The 18,158-nt window shown below is 44.6% G+C and overlaps 1 protein-coding gene and 1 pseudogene across 1 annotated transcript in view; one reads left to right on the top strand and one right to left on the bottom strand.

Annotated features, from left to right (window-relative positions):
- The window catches only part of LOC101575050, a 783,209-nt pseudogene that overhangs the window by 290,988 nt on the left and 474,063 nt on the right, over window positions 1–18,158 (top strand).
- The window catches only part of Pde4b (phosphodiesterase 4B), a 358,385-nt gene that overhangs the window by 281,948 nt on the left and 58,279 nt on the right, over window positions 1–18,158 (bottom strand). The gene's annotated exons all lie outside the window — the stretch shown is intronic.

The following is an 18,158-nucleotide window of genomic DNA, read 5'->3' as shown; positions in this document are numbered from 1 at the left end:
TTGCAAATGGTTCTTGGGAGGTTCAGACAGGAGGATCACTGCGAGTTCGAGACCAGACAGGAGGCTGCAAAAAGCAAGCACAAGCACTGCCCAGATTGCATACCGAAACTCTGTCTCAAAAAAAAAGAAAGAAAAGAAAAAGAAAAAGAAAGAAAAAAACTTGTACAAAAATATTCACAGAACCGCTACTCATAATACCCAAATTTTGAATACCTGTATGTCCACCAACAGACAAATGCACAAATAAAACATGGTGTGTCCACACAATGGAATATTATTTGGCTGAAAGAAAGAGCAAATACAGGTGTACTCTGTGACACAGTGAAGTCTTGGAAACTCGCTGAGTGCAGTAAGTGACCCCCAAGCGCTGCAGACCGGACACCCCCATTCCCAGGAGTGCCCTTGGCAGGCAAATCCATACAGACCACAATGGCAAGGAGGCCCATGTCGGCAGGGACCCGGGGAGAAGAAAGTGAGGAGTGAGGGCCTTGATGGCCACGTGATTTCCTGAGAACATTCTGGAACCATTCAGCAGAGATGGTCATAGAATACGGGCACGTCCTCAGTGCCACTTAATCGTACATTTTGAACTGGTAAAAATCGTAAATATTGTATCTATGATGGCACTATTTTTTCACAAGTATTGTTTATGGGGCTTCGGTTCTCAAAAAAAATATGTAGACTTGCTCTCATTTGTCAATGTATCTTTATTCAGCAAGCTTTTCTTAAACAAGTAAGTGGCTTACTCAGTACGAGGAGATTGGATAGCAAGCAATGAGGAAGAGAAGCAAGTACAACCCGAGTACTCTTCACAAGAGGCGTTGTTACTAACATTCTTCTGCCCAGGAAAACACCTGGTTGTGATTTCCATTATAAATTCACACAAAATCTTTTAAACCAGAGAGCTTCTAAGTCCTTTGCTGAGTATCGAGCAATGGGCATTCTCTCCCCAGTCTCTCTAGACACAGATAGCGAGTCTGAAATGGCAGAGGGTCTTGCCTACAGCGCAGGCACCATCTGCCTGTGACTGCCTTCTAGTGCCCACAGAACGTAGGCAGTGGCTAAGAGGCTCAGGCTTCGAGGCTGGGAGAGCCACCTTCTCTGCACAGAGGCCCTGTTACCTCCTTTGCAAGGCCAGCTCGCGTGCACCCTGTTACCTCCTTTGGAAGAGATGTCCTTGTGTCTTTCCACCGTTTCTTCCTGTTCTGTGGTTTCCACAATATTAGGTCTTCTCGCTCTCTCTCCCTCTCCTTGTCCTTCTCCATGGTGTTAGTATCCTGGGGCCAGCAGCTAGAACCAAGCTGAGTGTTCCAAATGCATGTCACTTGATACCAGAGAATGATTCCCAGAGTTCTGGTGCCTTTCACTGGTGTAGCTGATATTCATGTTTGCTTTGGGGAGAACCAAGTCATCTGCTGTACTTTTGGATCTGTGACTACCAAAGTCATGATGGCATCTGCAAAGGATGTTTTTATTTCTTCCAAAAAGTACAATGGGGAGACAAAATTTCACCACAGCTGCGTATTGCAAGGAAGACACTGAAGGAGGAGAGAAGCACCTAAGTGGAAGGACCGCAGGAGGAGATGGCTTGGTTTGGTGAACTGGGCCCCTAGGACCTCAGGCCCCTGGGCTCCTCTGGCTTCCCCCATGCCGCATGTCTTCTTAAATCACTTTGTACCATACTTTACCGCCCAGATGATGCCCTAAGACTTTAACACCATCACATGGACTTCTCACTTAAATACCAAGAAGTAGGCTCGGAGAAGTCAAGTCACCGCCCAAATGACGCAGAGCAAGATTGACCATAGATCTGCTCAGCCCCGCTCTCAGGCTCTCAACTCCGAGGTAAGACTGTGAAGAAAGGAATGGAGTGGTGCTGCAGAATACTCCAGTCATTGAGGTCAGCTAGCCAGGAGTAGGTAGAGCAGGACCCAGCCCCTGACCCACAGCTGCCTAAGACCCGAGAATACCCACCAGCGAACCGAGCAGAGGTGCTGTGAAACCCCCATACAGCAGCAAATGGTTTTCTTATAAAGATGTGGCTAATTTTTTTTAAAATGGTAAAGATTAGGTCAGAGAAATAGGGCTTTCTGTTTGCTTGGCGCCTACTCCACTTTCACCCCTTAATCTCCTTTCCGAAATGTGTGTCAGCTGCCCTTGCGCCGCACCTTCATTTCTATCGCGCCAAACACGCTCAGTTGTCTGCTTGGTTACTTTCCTGCCCCACTAGATAACAAAAGCTCAATGTGCATCTTGAATATCCCTAGAGCTTACTTAGCACGACACCTAAGATACTGCAGGTGTGCAGGAAATTTTATTATGTGCAGTTCAAGAGCCTCACTGCAGCCAGGTCTTTTCCTTTTTATGCAAAGACAGAATCGCAGTGAGCTGGGCACCTGGGAACCGTGCCGAAAGGCTGCATTGCTTAAGCACCAACATTCTCAAAACACCCCGGTTCACTCTACAAAATGCTTCATGTTCCACCTATTGATTAGATGGAGAGCTTCGCAGTTGCTGCCCCCCAAGAAATGTTAACTGTACAAATCACAGTTGGCAAAAGAATTTTTGTAATAGTGTTCCTCTCAGAGATGCACCAAGAAATGTACACGTCGCCAGGTGGAGAATGACAGCGCTGTTGAGGGACATGAAAAGTCTCCGTCCAGTGAGCACAAAAGAGGCCAAGGCTCTCCGCCACTTGGCTGACTCGGGCTCAGGGGTTTTCGTAGGAAAGGTTAATTGCTGTTTTCTTGTTACAGTTTACATAACCTCTGTGGGATTCAATGGGGCCCAGCATGTTCTTTATAGGAGATACGCACAGTGAGGTATTGGCCTTGCAGGCCCCTCAGCAGAGCGAACTCTCTAGGCGTGGGCTTTTACTTGCAGTGGCTTAGGAGTGGGTAGCAGAGATGAGGGTGTTGGACACAGGATCCGCAAGCTAGGCTATGCTGACCAGGAGGAGACCTGACCTTCCTTGGGCCACCAGAACTGTCTGTGCCTCCCCTTCAAAATGAAAAGTTGGCCAAGTTCACATACAAGCTCCCCACACCTACAAAGCTGTGCAACTTCTGAAAAGCAGAGGACTTTGTAGTCGTCGGCAGGGTATGAAATATCAACACACTCTATCTTCCTAAGGTTATGGAAAACAGTCTAACAGCATCTAAAGAGGCTTTTCTTGTAACCTACTTTTGAAGTTATGAAAGATCTGCAATAATCAGCTGCATGGCATCCAAAAGTATAATTTCTATACTTTTCTGAACTAACTGCACACTGTCCTTTGTGTTTGTTTAGTAATGAGATTTCCAGAAGAATGAAAATGAAATTCCACACCCAGCGGAGATGCCACATGAAAAAGTGCTTGTCGGCGAGTTGAGCCTGCTTTTATCATTTCGTGTTTGTGCTGATCTTCTCTTTGTATTTAATAGAGTATTGTTTGCTTTTATTCAATGCAAATGAAAATCAATAGCTTAAGTTTCACAAAGAAAAATGGTATTATTAATATTATATTGAAGAAAGTACATGAAAAAGATGCTCATTTACCAAGTGATGGCTCCGTTGCATAGAAGATGAATATGTCATATTTATAAATGGATTTTTAATCATAAAAACAATGTTTTATAGAGTTAAAAACAAAGAAATCCTTATAGATATAATTTACCAAGGTCTGAAAAAGTGTACTCAAACCCACAGGAATATTAAAAAGTAAAATGCATCGAAGTGTAGCAACTTCTGGACTATTCATTTACGTAGCTAAGATAAACAAGAAGGAATCTCTTCAAGTGCCCCTGGATGTCCCTGCTTCCATGGCAACTATCTCTTTCCTTTCTTCCTTCCTGATAAATTAGCCATTCACCATTTCATTATAATTTCTCCTATGGAAATTTGAGGTCCTCCACCCTGTCTTCTAACCTAAATCTCTACTTTGCCTGAAGGCACAAAAATTGTAGACTCTCAGCAGAGTGGAATTTAGAATAGCGAGCTCCGTGGGACCATTTTTAAGTGGTTTATTGTCACTTTGTGTCTCACTTTGCCACCCTCCTACACAGTGGACTTCTCCCCCTGCTGTTCGCCTCTACCCTGACACTTTTCTTCTTCTCTCCAGCTTGGAAATCTGTCTCTTCCACCCTCAAAGCCTTTGCTCTGTGTACTTACGGACTATATATAGTGACAAGAACACTCAGGCATTCCAGCTAGAAACTGCAAGAGACCTTTTCATCCCAAGGAAAAAGCTTCGCGCAGACACTTACTCCATCTAGTCCACGACGCCAGCACCGACTGGATGCCTGCTGACGTGTTGCGGTGATTGTGAAGGGTGCGGCCCGTCCCCATAGCAACCCATGGTCTTCTGAGGTTGTGCAGCCATGAAGCAGATATTTGTGGAGTAACACGTGTACAGAAACGCTGAGTGTAACGTGGCTGAGGGTTTGTGGCCCCTGGGCGGGCAAACATACAAACACACACATGGACAGGCATGTGTGTATATTTGTGTGTGTGTGTGTGTGTGTGTAATAAATATTAAAACAGGTTTGCACAAAAAATTAAAAGGAAAAAGTGTGACTTTTTGTGGTCATAAACACATCAGGTAAGATCCCCAAACAACAGAAATTGCTTAAAGGTGAGAATATAATAAATGCGAAGGTTTGGCTTCTTCTTGGAAGTGTTTCTCTGAACCAGACCCTCATTTTACCTAAAATGAAGGCTAACTAGAGTGCCACATAACTGTTGTACAGCTATGACAGTACTTACACGGCCTTAGGAGAGTTCCTTCTGCGCTTTCTCATTAGGCTTTCGCTCTCAGGATGGACGGAATGCGGCAATTTTATCTCCCTACCGCTACATTCCAAGCATACTACGCCCCCAGGAAGTGTGTAAGCTCTACTAGGAAAGATCATTAGAGCCGCCTAGAATTAGCATAAAGAAAACTAATTGCAGCGCATGCTGAAGGCAGAAGTGAAAATGCGCAGTGGAAGAACTGACAACAGGAACTAATGCCGCGGTGCTTAAGGAAAGCATCCGACTGGAAGGCCGCAATTTGAGATGCACGTTGGAGTTCAGATAGGATTTATCACACGGATCAAGAGCACAGGGCAATTCACGATGGAAGCCGTATCATGAGCCACAGGGTGTGGGCAGGAAGGAAACAGGGTGCGCAGGGGAAGGTGCGCTTGAATGGAGCCTGAAGACGCCACAGCAGGAGCAAGGCTGGGAGAGGCGGCGGCGGGAGCCCTGGCTCCCAGCTGGGGGCTGCGGCATCTCAGCCACCAAGTGGAGCTGCATGAGTATAGGACAGGGAGCTAGCACAGACTCCCAACAGAAGCAAGTTTTTATCCGGAAATCCTCATGATGGCTGTGTTCTGTCCGCCACTCCTCATCAAAGGATCTCCACTGTTTTATTAGTAAGATATCTATCAGATCCTTGCACTTAAAAGGTGTATTTTTCTCTAACACCTTATTTTATAATGGAATTCTCCTAACTCAGGACAGTAAGAATGAAATAGAAATGACTTAGCCACACAAGGTGAGAAATACCTATCAAATACACACCTACCCACTTCAAGCCATAAATAATGTATCGTTGTAGTCCATAAAGAATTGATCAGGACAACACAAAATGTCTATGTCCTCACTCCACTGGATCTTGCCTTTTTATGGTCCTGAATTCGTCTTTTTTAAACTCTTTTATTTATTTGGTACAGGGTCTTTCTACGCAGCTTGGACTCACAGTGATCCTCTTGTCTCAGCCGCCTCCGTTCTGGGATTGCAGGCCTACGCCACCACTTCTAGTGTCCGTGGCTGGCACGGTGTGCCCGGGTCTCCGGGCCTAGCATGGCATGTGGTACTGGAGATTGGATCTGGGTCTTTGCGCTTGCCAGGCAGGTGCTTAGATCACCGAGCTCTCTCCCCAGCCCCGAATTGGTTTCTTTAATGTCTCACTATATTCTACATACTGTTTCTTTTTATTATATTAAAACATGTCTTAATGTAATATGTTTTAAGGAATGTATTTAAATAAGAATCATTTTTCTGTACCTTCATCTTCAGTTGTTAAAAGCATAGTGGTTAATATAACAAAGCACGTATCATCTTATGTCCTCACTCCAGAGTCGTGAGTTGATTACCAGCCATAAAATTAAGCTAATTCAGTAAGGGAAAAAATATGACATTAACCTTGATTATAAGATCAATTTCAAATTCAGAAGTATCAAGAAATAAATTTTGAAGACAGTGGAGTTTGCTGTGGGTTTAAAAATAGAGCCTCTGCTTCCAGAATCACATTGCCTTCCCTGCCTCTATTTCTGTAGTTCCAGCTTTGGTTCAGTTTTAATGATGGCCCCACAGGTCTCCAAGGAAGTCTCCTGCACACAGGCGTGTGCTTTGCAAAATGCTTGCTCACTCTTCCCTGTGTCCTTGGGAATGGATCCCTGATGTTGAGCTCTGGATTTGTGCTCTGTGCTGCTCTAGTCAGAGTCCCTCCTGTTGCACACTGTGCCTGGTTTTGTGGTGGGACAAGCACAATCTCCGACACGCTCCCTCCAAGCCTCACATTTGTTCGTGGTATCTGATACATCCTCTAGCTCTAGCAATCTAAATTTTCTTTTGGTGCATGTAAATATTTTAAAATAAAAATAGTGGTTAAGCTATAGCCAACAATGAGCACTGAATTAAAAAATGCATTCATTATCCTGTTATATTTTCAGGATAATCTTACAAAGTTTCCATCATTTCCTATATCCTACACATATGAAAACAAGGTGTAAGATCAAGAAGTAGACAAAATTCACACAGCGAGTTAGGAGTCTGAGCCAAGATTCATATTTAAGGTTAGTTGGGAACGTGAATAACAACTATCTGGTAAAAACCATTGGCAAGCGACAGTGGATAGGAAACTCTAACTCTGTAGCCAGAATAAAGAAAATCAAGTGGTATTGATATGCATAATTATATTCTGGGGATCTTCAAGGAGTATAAGAATCCTCCAGAAACTATTCAGTTTTTACTTACATTTTCTGAATGCTAAAACATTATATCTGCATTAACGTTTCAACAAAGCTAGCTCCAAAGTATGGTAGTTAAAATCAAAAGCAAATCAGCTTTGTTTACTCAATAGAAATCCTACCAATCATTTTCCACTTATGTTGAAAAGTAACTTATCTTTGAACATTTAGGAAATTTGTATAATGAATACTGCTCACCAAATATAGAAAGCCTCAGGGCAAGCATTTTCTTTTCATGTAATCAGTAACACAAAAGTGAATTCAGACAATAATAAACTAGAAATTAAATTAAAGCACATACAACAATGGTTCTTAGAACAAAATAAAAGCTAGTGGAATGTGTTCAATACACATCTTCATTTGAATCTCACTATTTCAAGATGACTTTATAATGTATTAATTAGACAATAAGAATGCAGGTGGAGGTAGGGATTACCTCATTACTCGGTACAACAAAATGAGAATATTCATCATAGAAATTGAAAACTAATCGCTTGTCAAGGATTCAACAAATAATTAAATTCTATATATTCTATTACTTATAGAATATATAGAATACATACATTATTTGTATGTTATAGAATATACAAATATATAAATTACTTATGCATTTTTAGATAATTTTTATTTCTGGAAGAAAGAGAAAGAACAGTCAAAAGAATACTGGATGAACCATCTAAAACAACAGGAGATAGATGAAATTTTCCTAAATTAAAATCTATTGCTCAAACACCTGGCCTCCAGGTGACACAAAGATGTCCCTAATCCTTTTTATACTAAGTAAATTGTAGTAAAACCCTAGCACATATGTGAGATATCAGCACTGGGGTCAATATATGAATCTGGGAAAAATAGAATAGAAACATGTGACGCTAGTCACAGATTTCTAGCTCTTTAAAACTACATTGTACAAATGAACAAAACACCAGAACACGAGCCTGAAACTGAGCCTTAAATCTTCAGTCTGTGACTGACTGGACAGACGACAGCGAGGGTTAGCCTGACGCCCTCTTCTATGAGTGAGGAGGTTGCCTTCACTTACCACGTGGTCTCTAGAGTCTTTGCTGTCACTCAGGCTCGGTTATGGACTATTTCTAGGTGTCCCCTCACAGCGTCACGTGCTCACAGGCGAGGCCTCTGGGGCCAGAGGCGTGTGTATTGGATTAAGGGGTGAGAACCTGATGAGAGCGCTGATTCAGCACAGCTCTCAGTGTGAAGATTGGGAGCCCCGTTCTAGTCCGGACAGAACCGAGCAATAGGCTTTGGCACCAGAATGGACTAAAAGGGGAAGGGAGGCTGGCTGCATGCCACCTCCTACCTGCCCTGCCCAGGGCTGCTCTTCCTCTGCGATGCCCGCTGCCACACTGCTCCATCTTGCAGCCAACCAACTGAAACCTCCCCGAACTTTGAGCTGGAATAAGCCTCTCCTCTAATTTTGTGCCTCAGGTAGTTTGTCTCGACAATGAGAAAAGTAACAGAAACAAGTTTTAAGATTATCGTATTCTATAATCTCCCTGCAGGCATATCGAAGAAGTATACATTCAAGAAAAAACTGACTGAAAAAACAAAAGCACCACATAAAATGACAGTTAGAACCAGATAATTTGGCTTTATTTGTTTTGTCTGTAGTTATAAGTCTTTAGCTGTCAGCTATTTCTCAATCCTGAGTATTCTAAACAGCCCGCGCACATGCTCTTTCTACCTAAGCAAGGCACAATCGGCACATTGGCTCTAGCGCACAGTTTCCCTGCAAGTGAATGCTGCTAAAATCAAGATGCTACTCAAAATTGATTGCTATTTATATTCAATGATGTATAGGAATAGTCACTAAATAAATGTTTTGCTCCAGGACTGAATGGATAGGTTAGATAAAAGTTGATGTAAAAAAACAAAACAAAAAGGGCCAGGGAGATGGCTCAGTAGGTTAAGTGCTTCCCTGGCAAGCACAAGAGCCCGAGTTCAATCCCTGGTTCCGCCAAAAAAAAAAAAAAAAAAAAAAAGTTGATGTAAACTAAGAACATATTAATTTTAATCTTTGGTTTCATTTCTAATAATGACACTATAAATCATGCACTTGATGTTTAAGAATTAATATACAATATAAATCTACCTCTAGGCTAGTTTTGAACTTGATTCCAATTTTTGAAAAAAGTTCTATACAGAAATCTAACATGAATGAAAATACTCTAAATGTCAATAACTTTAAAATCAGCAAATTTTATATTTATTACTTAAAACTAATAAAAAATTACCTTATACTCAAATTTATGTAAGTTATAAAAAAGAAAGCAAAAATATAGTTTCTGAAAAACACCTGCAAATATTTGCAAAAAATAATACTTAGCCTCTGATTTGACAAAAACATACCAAATACGTAAAGTTTCTACAGAAAGTTTTTCAGCAAATGCTACTAATAGCGAGGAGCTGGTGCTCAAGCAGAGACTTATCCCTAACTCAGAGGGGAGAGCAGACGGCAAGAAACCAGTAAGACCCACAAGCTCCAAAAGTAAAGTAAACCTGGAGAAAATGGGTCAAAGAGAAAACCACTGGTAAATGGTGCAATAGACAAGACCCACTTGGGGCTGGAGAGAGAGCTCAGCAGCACAGACGCCTGCTTGGCAAGTGCAAGCTCCTGAGTTCGGTCCCTGAAACTTCTTCAAAAAAGACCTGCTTGGCTTCTATTTGGATCTAATGAATTTTCAACTTCCACAGGAAGTTCGTTAACATTTTCTTGTTAGAACTGCGTGGTCTGAACTCTGTTTTTGCTGGGTCTCTCACTGGCAAAGGCTGGGGAGAAATGTAAGCGAAACCTAAAATGTGAATAATCATGAATATGAAAATCTAATTTTCTTCAATTATGCCTCAATTTTTGTCCACAAATTATCTCATTACTCTCAGAAGAATAACACTGACTCAGCTTCAGGTAACTCGATGGCCCATAATTGGCTCTGATCATCCCCAAGCGCCGCAGTCGGGTTGGGCAGTCGAAGTGCGAAGTGGGCAGGAAAGCATCCCCCCCACCCCCGCCATGGAGTGAACGGATCGTGCGCTCTTCGCGGATTATTCTATGTAAGAGCATCTTCTGGCGTGTTCTACAAAAGTCCCTGCTTCTGATTTTGGCTTTGATAGCTCATTTATTTTAACACATTTAGTAATTTCCTATTTTGAAATTTAAGAAATGAACACAACAAAATGGAAAAAACCCTTCTGTCCTTTATGCAGCATTATCGCTTTCTGCAATTCTCCACATTTTAGTTTAAGCCACACTGTTGAGAGGGCATGAAAGAATCTGACCAAGCCACTCATCCCCGGTGGCATCTCAGGCAGACGCGGCTCGCTGAGGGTCTCCTGGGACCTCCGCCCAGGGCGTCCGGTGGGCGAAGGGGCGCCTGCGTGCGCGTGTCCTTACTCGGGTGGGCGGAGCCCGGAGCGCCGGTTTGGTCCACTTTTGCACCATTTTCCTCAGGACTCAAGGCGTGCAAAAGTCATCAGGCCGCCAAGCAGCAAGCGACGCTTGCTCCTCAGGAGCACAGGCCGCGGCACTGCGGAACCACCCCGCAGGCTGCAGGCCTCACGGCCCTCGCCCCGAAAGGACGACTCAGTTCCTGTCATTGGCACAGTTTGAAAATGGAGATCTTGGGCCGGCCAAATAGCTCGGCGGATTACAGCGCCCAGGCTCAGGCCGGGGGTCTCGATCCCCGGGCTTGCAGAGAGGGTCCCACCCTCGGGGTGCTTTGAGACGACAACTGAGACTGGGCGTGGTGGCGCGCGCCTGTAATCCCAGCTCTCGGGAGGCTGTAAACAGGCGGATCACTACGAGTCCAATCTAGTAGTGAGACCCTGAACACCCTGTAGACCCATCCCTAAAATACAGAAAAAAAAACAAAATGGAGCTCTTTTTCTCACAAGTATCAATCAAGAGGACACCTCGCACAAACTCATTAGGACACAAGCGGGTGTCACCTCCAGGTCCGGAGGGCCTTCCGCCTCCCTGAGCTGGCCTTTGCTGCCCGATCTAAGAGGTCAGTGTCCTTATTCTGCACAGCAGCAGCTCTTGCCACGCTCCTTCTGCACGGGCCACCAGCAGGCACACGCGCACGGCCTCAGCTTTTCGTTAATCAGTTTTACCTTCTCTGGGACAGCAAGAATCCTGCATCCGCGTGTACGCTCACTCCTGCCTGCAGCTACTTTAAGGTTTATCTTATTTTAATAAACAAAACATAAAAAAACAAGCAAGAAAATACGGCATCAACCAGGCCTAGAGGGCGCTTTGATGAATTCTGCTCGTCAGGTTTTCTAAACAAACTGCACAGCCAGGAGGACGTCACAGGGAAGCTCGAACCCCGAGTGCAGGTGCGGCGAACCCCTCCACGCCTCAAGGAGGCCAGTTGCAAAGGCTCGATGGAGAGGCACGTAGGAGTTGGATTTTAAAAGGAACAAGCTTCTGTGAAGTGAGAAAAAGGCGTGGCGGTGGGGTGGGACGGCCGGTGCCCAGGCCCGCTGGCAAGGGAGGCGCTGTGCTCCCACCTGCGTGCAGCCCCAAGCTCCTGTTAGTTTGGAGAAAGGAAAGGCAATAAAGGACTCAACTCCAAACTGGTCCATTGCAGCTGGGCATGGTGGCACGTGCTGGTAGTGCAGGAGCCTGAGGCAGGAGGATTGTTAAAAGTTCGAGACCAGCCTGGGCTACAAAGTGAGTTCTAGGACAGCCTGTACTACATTCTGAAACCTTGTCTCAAAAAGACAAAGGAGGGGGACAACCCGCTTGGGACCCCCCCCCCTTCTGTTTCTCTCTCAGACAGGAGCTTCTTTCCCCCAATAAATATATTCTGTTCCTAAAAAAAAAAAAAAATGACTAAAGAAAATCACCTTCTAGAAATAAATATTGGGTCAATATTCAATTGTTAGGGGGAGAAACACTCGCTTCCTATACTTGCAGGATGCTTGAATTTGATTACAAAGAAAATCCGTAAAAGTTCCCTAACGTTGTAGACAGACGTCGAAAGGGGGGCGTGGTGAGCTATGGTGACGTGTGAGCGAGACCCTGAGGTGCGGGGGGGGGGGGGCTGCAAATAGTTGTTTAATTCAAGCCTCCAGGGTACTGCTATTGCACTCTTCCTACTCACATGCCATTTCTTCATGACCACAATAAACAGGAGAGAGCACAGAGCTAGTGTACCAGCCCATGCAGCCGTGTCCTCCATCGCGCGGCCTCAGGGGCACGGCCTGGGATTGCGGCTCCGTCGCTGTCTGCTCTTTCAAAGGGCTAGAAAGGAAATTAGCATGCTGACCAAGGCCGCCTTGGCGGGTCTGTATTCTCATCCATGACTCTAAATACAACAAGAACCGGGGTTCGATCCCCAGCGCGCCATAATGGCCCCGCCCCGGGGTGTGCTGAGACAGCGACCGAGACTGGGCGTGGGGGTGGGCGCCTGTGCTCCCAGGCCTTGGGAGGCTGAACACAGGAGGATCCCTCGGAGTCCGATCTGCATAGGAGACCCTGTAGACCCTGTACTGGAATATATTTTAAAAAGTAAATAACAGCATGTGTAAAATGCCGGATGTGAATTCAACAAGCTCACTGTATTTGTCAAGCCGTCACAAGCACTGCACTTTCTGTCAGAGTGGGATAACTAGTCCTCGAAAAATGTCCGTGTCAAAAATACTGGAAGCCAGTTATATAAATGGACCTATTTGTGAAACTTTTTCTTCTGTCCCAGGTCCAAGACCATGTAGGAAAATATTACCTTTCAGTTTAAGAGTTTATCAAAATTGAGAATTTCACTAAACTCATCATTTTCAAGTTTTGCAAGGAGTCATTTTACCTCATTGAGGTCATTGGAGTCCACGTTGAAGTCCTCTGGAGTAAGAACCTTCGTGCCCCATTTCTCAGCATGCAGCTCAATCTTGATCCCTATATGCGGCATGATATTTTGCCACAACTGAAGAGCAAATTGAAGGCCCTCTTCCGTGCCCTGCTCGGCAGTGCCCTGCCCTCCTGCGCTCAGCTCAGGTGCCTCCCCCTCCACTTTGTTCTTTCCTAGGCCTCCCTGGCTTGACCAAGCCACCATTTCACGCTTCTTATAGAGCTGTGCTAGTTCTTTATATGATTCATGGACACAATTTTACATTTTTTAAGGATTATTAGGCAAATCACCTGGAGGGCAGTGACTCTGTCACCCACTGCATCTCCAGGGATACACGGCGGGGGAAGTGTGAGGCACACTGTGAGCAGGGCCGGCCATGGACCTGAGTTTCCAAGAAGGTAACAAGAAGATCAAAATGCTGAAGGACCTGTCAGAATTTTGACCACAATTAAGTAAGAAAACATGATCAGAATGTTGCAGGCAGCCTAAAAATATCGCAGGCAGTCAGACAGGGCTAGGCCTTCAAAGGACATAACATAGAAGACAAGATACCTGTAAGAGGAATGGATGCTCCCGCTGCGGGCCAGACCTAAAGACCAAAGATCAAACAAATACTCACCTTCCTAAAGATAAGCATCTGGGATTGATCGTCACCTTGAAAAAGCCAGGAAGAGTCACTAATCCAACTGCTACCGGCTGGCTACTGGACAAAGTCCTGTTCTATATTTGTGCCCACTTGCTACGTGACTCACTTCCCCATTTGGTTCTGGATTTAATCAACTTTACCTGAGCAATGGTACTTGTAATCTCACTGGTTGACCATAGTTTTGTCCCACCTGGTACCCACCTAAGTGAGTTCCCATTTTCTCCACCTTAGCCCTGAGTAGTTTTGCCCTATAAAAATAACCAGGAAGACAGTTTCCTGGGCAACCTACTCAGGCCCCTTCTGTACCTCTCTCAGACAGAAGCTTTCTTTCCCCATTAAATATATTCTGCTCTTAACCTTGTTTGTTCCTAAAATTCATTCTTGGGTTTTGAATTTTGAACACAAACCTCTCCAAGCACCTTGCAAATCAGGAGTTTCATTTCCCCTATATCGAGGACAACAAAAAACTGTTTACAAAGTCGATGAAGACATGAGTCCCAGGCCTGGAGACGCTGCTGTGGACACTGTCACCCCGGCCACTGCACAGGGGGAGTGCGCCATGCTGGGTGGGTCTCTGCAGCCAGAGGAGGAGCTGTTATTCTCCTGGTCCTCACAGTGTGCTTTCCAGGCAGATTCTGAGAATTTAAAATCTAAAACAAGCAAAACAAAACTAGAGAAGAATAGTGTCTCTCAGTCCTGGCTTGTGAAGTTATCGCTTTCAACAGAACAAACCAAGGAGCTGTCGAAAACAAGCAACAGCCCAACAATTATTTTAGAACAATGGTATCAGAATCTTCCAATAGGAGTTCCACATCCTGATAAACCCTTTTTAAATTTCCAGGCAATTTTAAAGAATATCCAGAATTTAGAGACACTGAAATAAATACCATCCATCTTCTCTTCTTGTTCTAACATTTTGACACTCCAAATGAGTAAGAAACTAAAGACGCCTCACGATGTCCACAGTGCTGTGATGGTTTCAGCTCAATGCCTTTCAAAAACGCTCATTGTCCAAAAGCACTAGAGGACAAAATGAGCCCACCACGAGGCATCTGTGTGCTGATGAGCCTCATGAGGAGTTAGCTGGCCAATGTTCCAACAAGATCAGAAAAGTGACACACTGTACCAACAGAGCCATCCCACCCTGGACCACGTCTGTGTGGGAGGACTGCAGAAACACCGCCTTCTCTTCAGTCATCTCCCAGTGAAGGTCTCTCCTGGAATATCAGATCCACACAGAAAAACGTGTTCTTCTCTCCGCTGAAGGGAGCAAGTGAAAGAGAGCACAATAAATTGTTCAAATGCTCAACAACCTTATTTTTTAATTTCTTGTTGTGTTTTTGAGACAAGGTCTTGCTCTGTAACTTAGGTGGACCTTGAACTCACTGTGTAGCCCAGACTAGCCTTACATTTATGGCAATCTTTCTGCCTCAGCCTCCCTATGGCTGGGGTTACAGGATGAGCTACTGCGCCTGGCTAACGATGTTAAATGTGTTAATGAATTGTACTCAGATTTGCAAAGGATTATGCACTACAGATATTGGAAGTTTCTTTTTAGAAAACAATGAAGACAAATCAACATTTCCATAAAATCTTAATGTTGAAGCATCTTGGTAAGTGCCTGTTTACACCTTAAGTTCTACATGAGGTCACCATCCTGTTGTGGAATACTTCAGAGGCAGCCGCCAGTCCTCTGCTGAGCACATCCCCTCCTGGGGAGCAAAGCCTCCGAGTGCCACCGATTTCACAGGAATTTCTATTTGCTAAGAGGCTCTTTAGTAACACTTAAAGAAATTTCCTGCTCCTTCAACATCATTTCTTCTTCCTAATTCAGCTGAAGTCATGCAGAACAAGTTTCATTTCCTCTGCCATCTGAGAGAACGTCTAGCTCATAGAAGAGAGCGCTCCAGCACCCGCCAGTTGACTCCCTCGCCACTGCACTGCATGGAGTGCTGTTCTGGCTTATGAACTACAGCTGCCAGTTTCCATGCTTAGCACTGACTTTTCTACTATAGAGAATAGTGTTTTATAAAGAAGTCCAGAGTAGCCCCTGCCTTTTATTTTAAGGAAAATATTAGTGTTTGGGTTTGCCTTCTTGGATAAAATTATCACTTTCCATGATTAGGGATATGGAATATTAGTAATTTTTCAAAGCTAAAATGCAAAAAGCACTCCACATTTTGCAAAGCTAGATGATTAAGCAACCTCTCATCTTTACTCCTAAAGCAAGCAAAGGCCCATTTGGGGAAGTAAGTGTGATCACTTGTAAGTGCTTCTGTATGAACCTCACAGTTATATCCCTCTCTCCCTGGAGATAATTAAGAACTTCAAAAATAGATGCTCATTGTATAGTCAGAGGACACTGAAGATCTCTCCTTTGTGCTAACATGGAGCTTATGGCTTTGGTCAGCCAGCTCCAGGGTAGAAATATCATGGTGGAATGACATGGTGGAGAAAGAATGCTTAGTCTATGAAGGCCAGGACATAGAACAGGACAACAGGACCAGAGAGGAAGGGATAAGGGCCAGGACAGAGGCCCAGACCACAGTTCCATGACCCCCATGCTCTCATAGTGCCCACAGAAATGCACTTCACCCAACTGAGGATGGCTCCCAAATCAGTCAAGTGGATACAGCTTCACAACCACAAAGTGACAAACTCATCCTTCCAAACAATTTCACTTGGTATTTAGTAGGAAGATGGTAGCAGACCAGGTGAAAATCTCACACTCTCCTGGGCTCTCATTTCTTGCTAGAAACCACATGTAATCTGTAACTGGGGAATGGAGTGGCATCTTTCTCATTTTCAAGGGACAGCCTCTAAGCTCCCTGGAGAGAGGCCCAGGAGCCTGGATACGCTTCACAGAGCACGCTGCCCGCTCCCCATTCTCTGTGCTGCTAATTTCTTTTGATGGCATTCCATGCTGTCCCCCTCACTCATATCCACCATGCCTAGCATTTGCTCGTAACAAGAAAGGGACCCCTGTCTGGAGAAACGGCCTTGAGAAGAGAAGGGGCATGTAGGAAGGGTTTCCACAGCACCAGACACCACCTTGCTCAGGGGTCATCCTCCAAACACAGTGCCCATCTTCTCCTAGAAGAAAAATGACTCATTTAAAACCTAAAGCTGCACTGCCTACAGAAATATATTAGGAAGAGCATGGATATAATTGCCTCTTTTCTCATAGCCATATTAAAAATAAATTAATTTTAGAAGCAAAATGCATCCAATATATTACCATTTCAACATACTTTTTTGACTGGCTCAGCCTGCCCTGAGGTCAGGGCTGGTGTGGCATGTGATGCTGGGAACCACAGTCCCCTGCAGCTGCCTAAGCTTGCCTAAGCAGGGGCTTTGGACTGCTGAGCTAGCTCGCTGGCCCTCAACATAATTTCAATATAAACTCCTCAGGAGAGAGCTTACCAACTTTTTCTGTTTTATAAAATCTTCAAAATCCAGTGCATACTCTATACTACATCTGATCTATCTATCTGTCATCTTTCTACATTCCACGCTGTCTATCCACGTTCTAAGTGTTCAATAGTCACACACATATCTGGCAGCAATCGTAGTGTGGAGTGGAGTGACAGTGTCCCATCTTTTTCAAAATCCTTTCAGGAAAAGCATCATGTGGTTAGGGACAGATACATATTTAGGGACAGGGATAGAACAGATATGATTAAGAACAGATTATATTTCAAATACAGGAGAACTTTTATAGGAAATACAAATTTCTCAAATTTAGATCATAGTCCCTTTTTCCCTACTTTGCATAACACCCAAAATGTCAGAAATAGTGTCAAAAACACTCACCGAAGAGTCTAGGCCCTTTAGTCCTGCAAAATGCAATCCCAAAGCTTCTGAACCCAGGGACAAATGGAGTCAGGAAGAACCACCTCCGGCACTGTCAGCTGGCCGCATTCCCGTGTGAATCAATGGGAGCTGTTGACATTCATGCAGCACGCCATACAATGGCAGTTAAAGAATTAATCTTGGCAGATCTGTCACTTACAATTTAATTTTCACAGAACAATGTACTTAGAAACTGTTTCTGAAGTCAGAGCTGGAATCCAAGTATGTGTCTAGACTTGGGATTCTATTTGGGCTTTTTCCTTGCTCTCTGCCATGTTGGATAAAAATTGTTTTACATTTTCCAAGGTCCATTAGAAGTTATCTTCAACCAACATTAAGGCCAAAGAAACTGAGCCGTTCCTTGATTCCACACCATGTGCGGACACCTTAGAGTGTGGGGGACCTGCGGGTTAGCTCTGGGGAGAGTCGCTTCGGCCGTGATAATGCTCAAGCAGTGCTGAGCCGAAGCAAAGGAGAGAAAAGCCCTTTTCCTCAAGAAACGTGCAGTTGGAAGAGGAGGAGTCTGCAGACGCAGTCCCGCTAACACTGGTACGACGGTCAGGGTGAGGCGAACCTGCTCCTCTGCGTGGAATCCCCAGCCGCTAACGTTCCTGGCACGCAACCAGCCGGCGTGAGCACGCACCGCGCGAAGCGAGTTCCACGCGGGTCTATGGCCCAGCCAGTGAGGCCTCCTGTGAGTGAGATTCCCTCGGGCAGGCGATGATAATTCGGTGCGCCTTATTGACAGAGCGAAACAGTTGTTCAAAGACAAAAAGTAACATGATTCCCCTCCCAGAACATGTA

The sequence above is a fragment of the Octodon degus genome, unplaced genomic scaffold (genome assembly GCF_000260255.1).
Source record: "Octodon degus isolate 3935 unplaced genomic scaffold, OctDeg1.0 scaffold00057, whole genome shotgun sequence".
Taxonomy (NCBI): Eukaryota; Metazoa; Chordata; class Mammalia; order Rodentia; family Octodontidae; genus Octodon; species Octodon degus.
The sequence above is the reverse complement of the archived record's forward strand: the minus strand, read 5'-3'. Positions and strand labels throughout refer to the sequence as shown.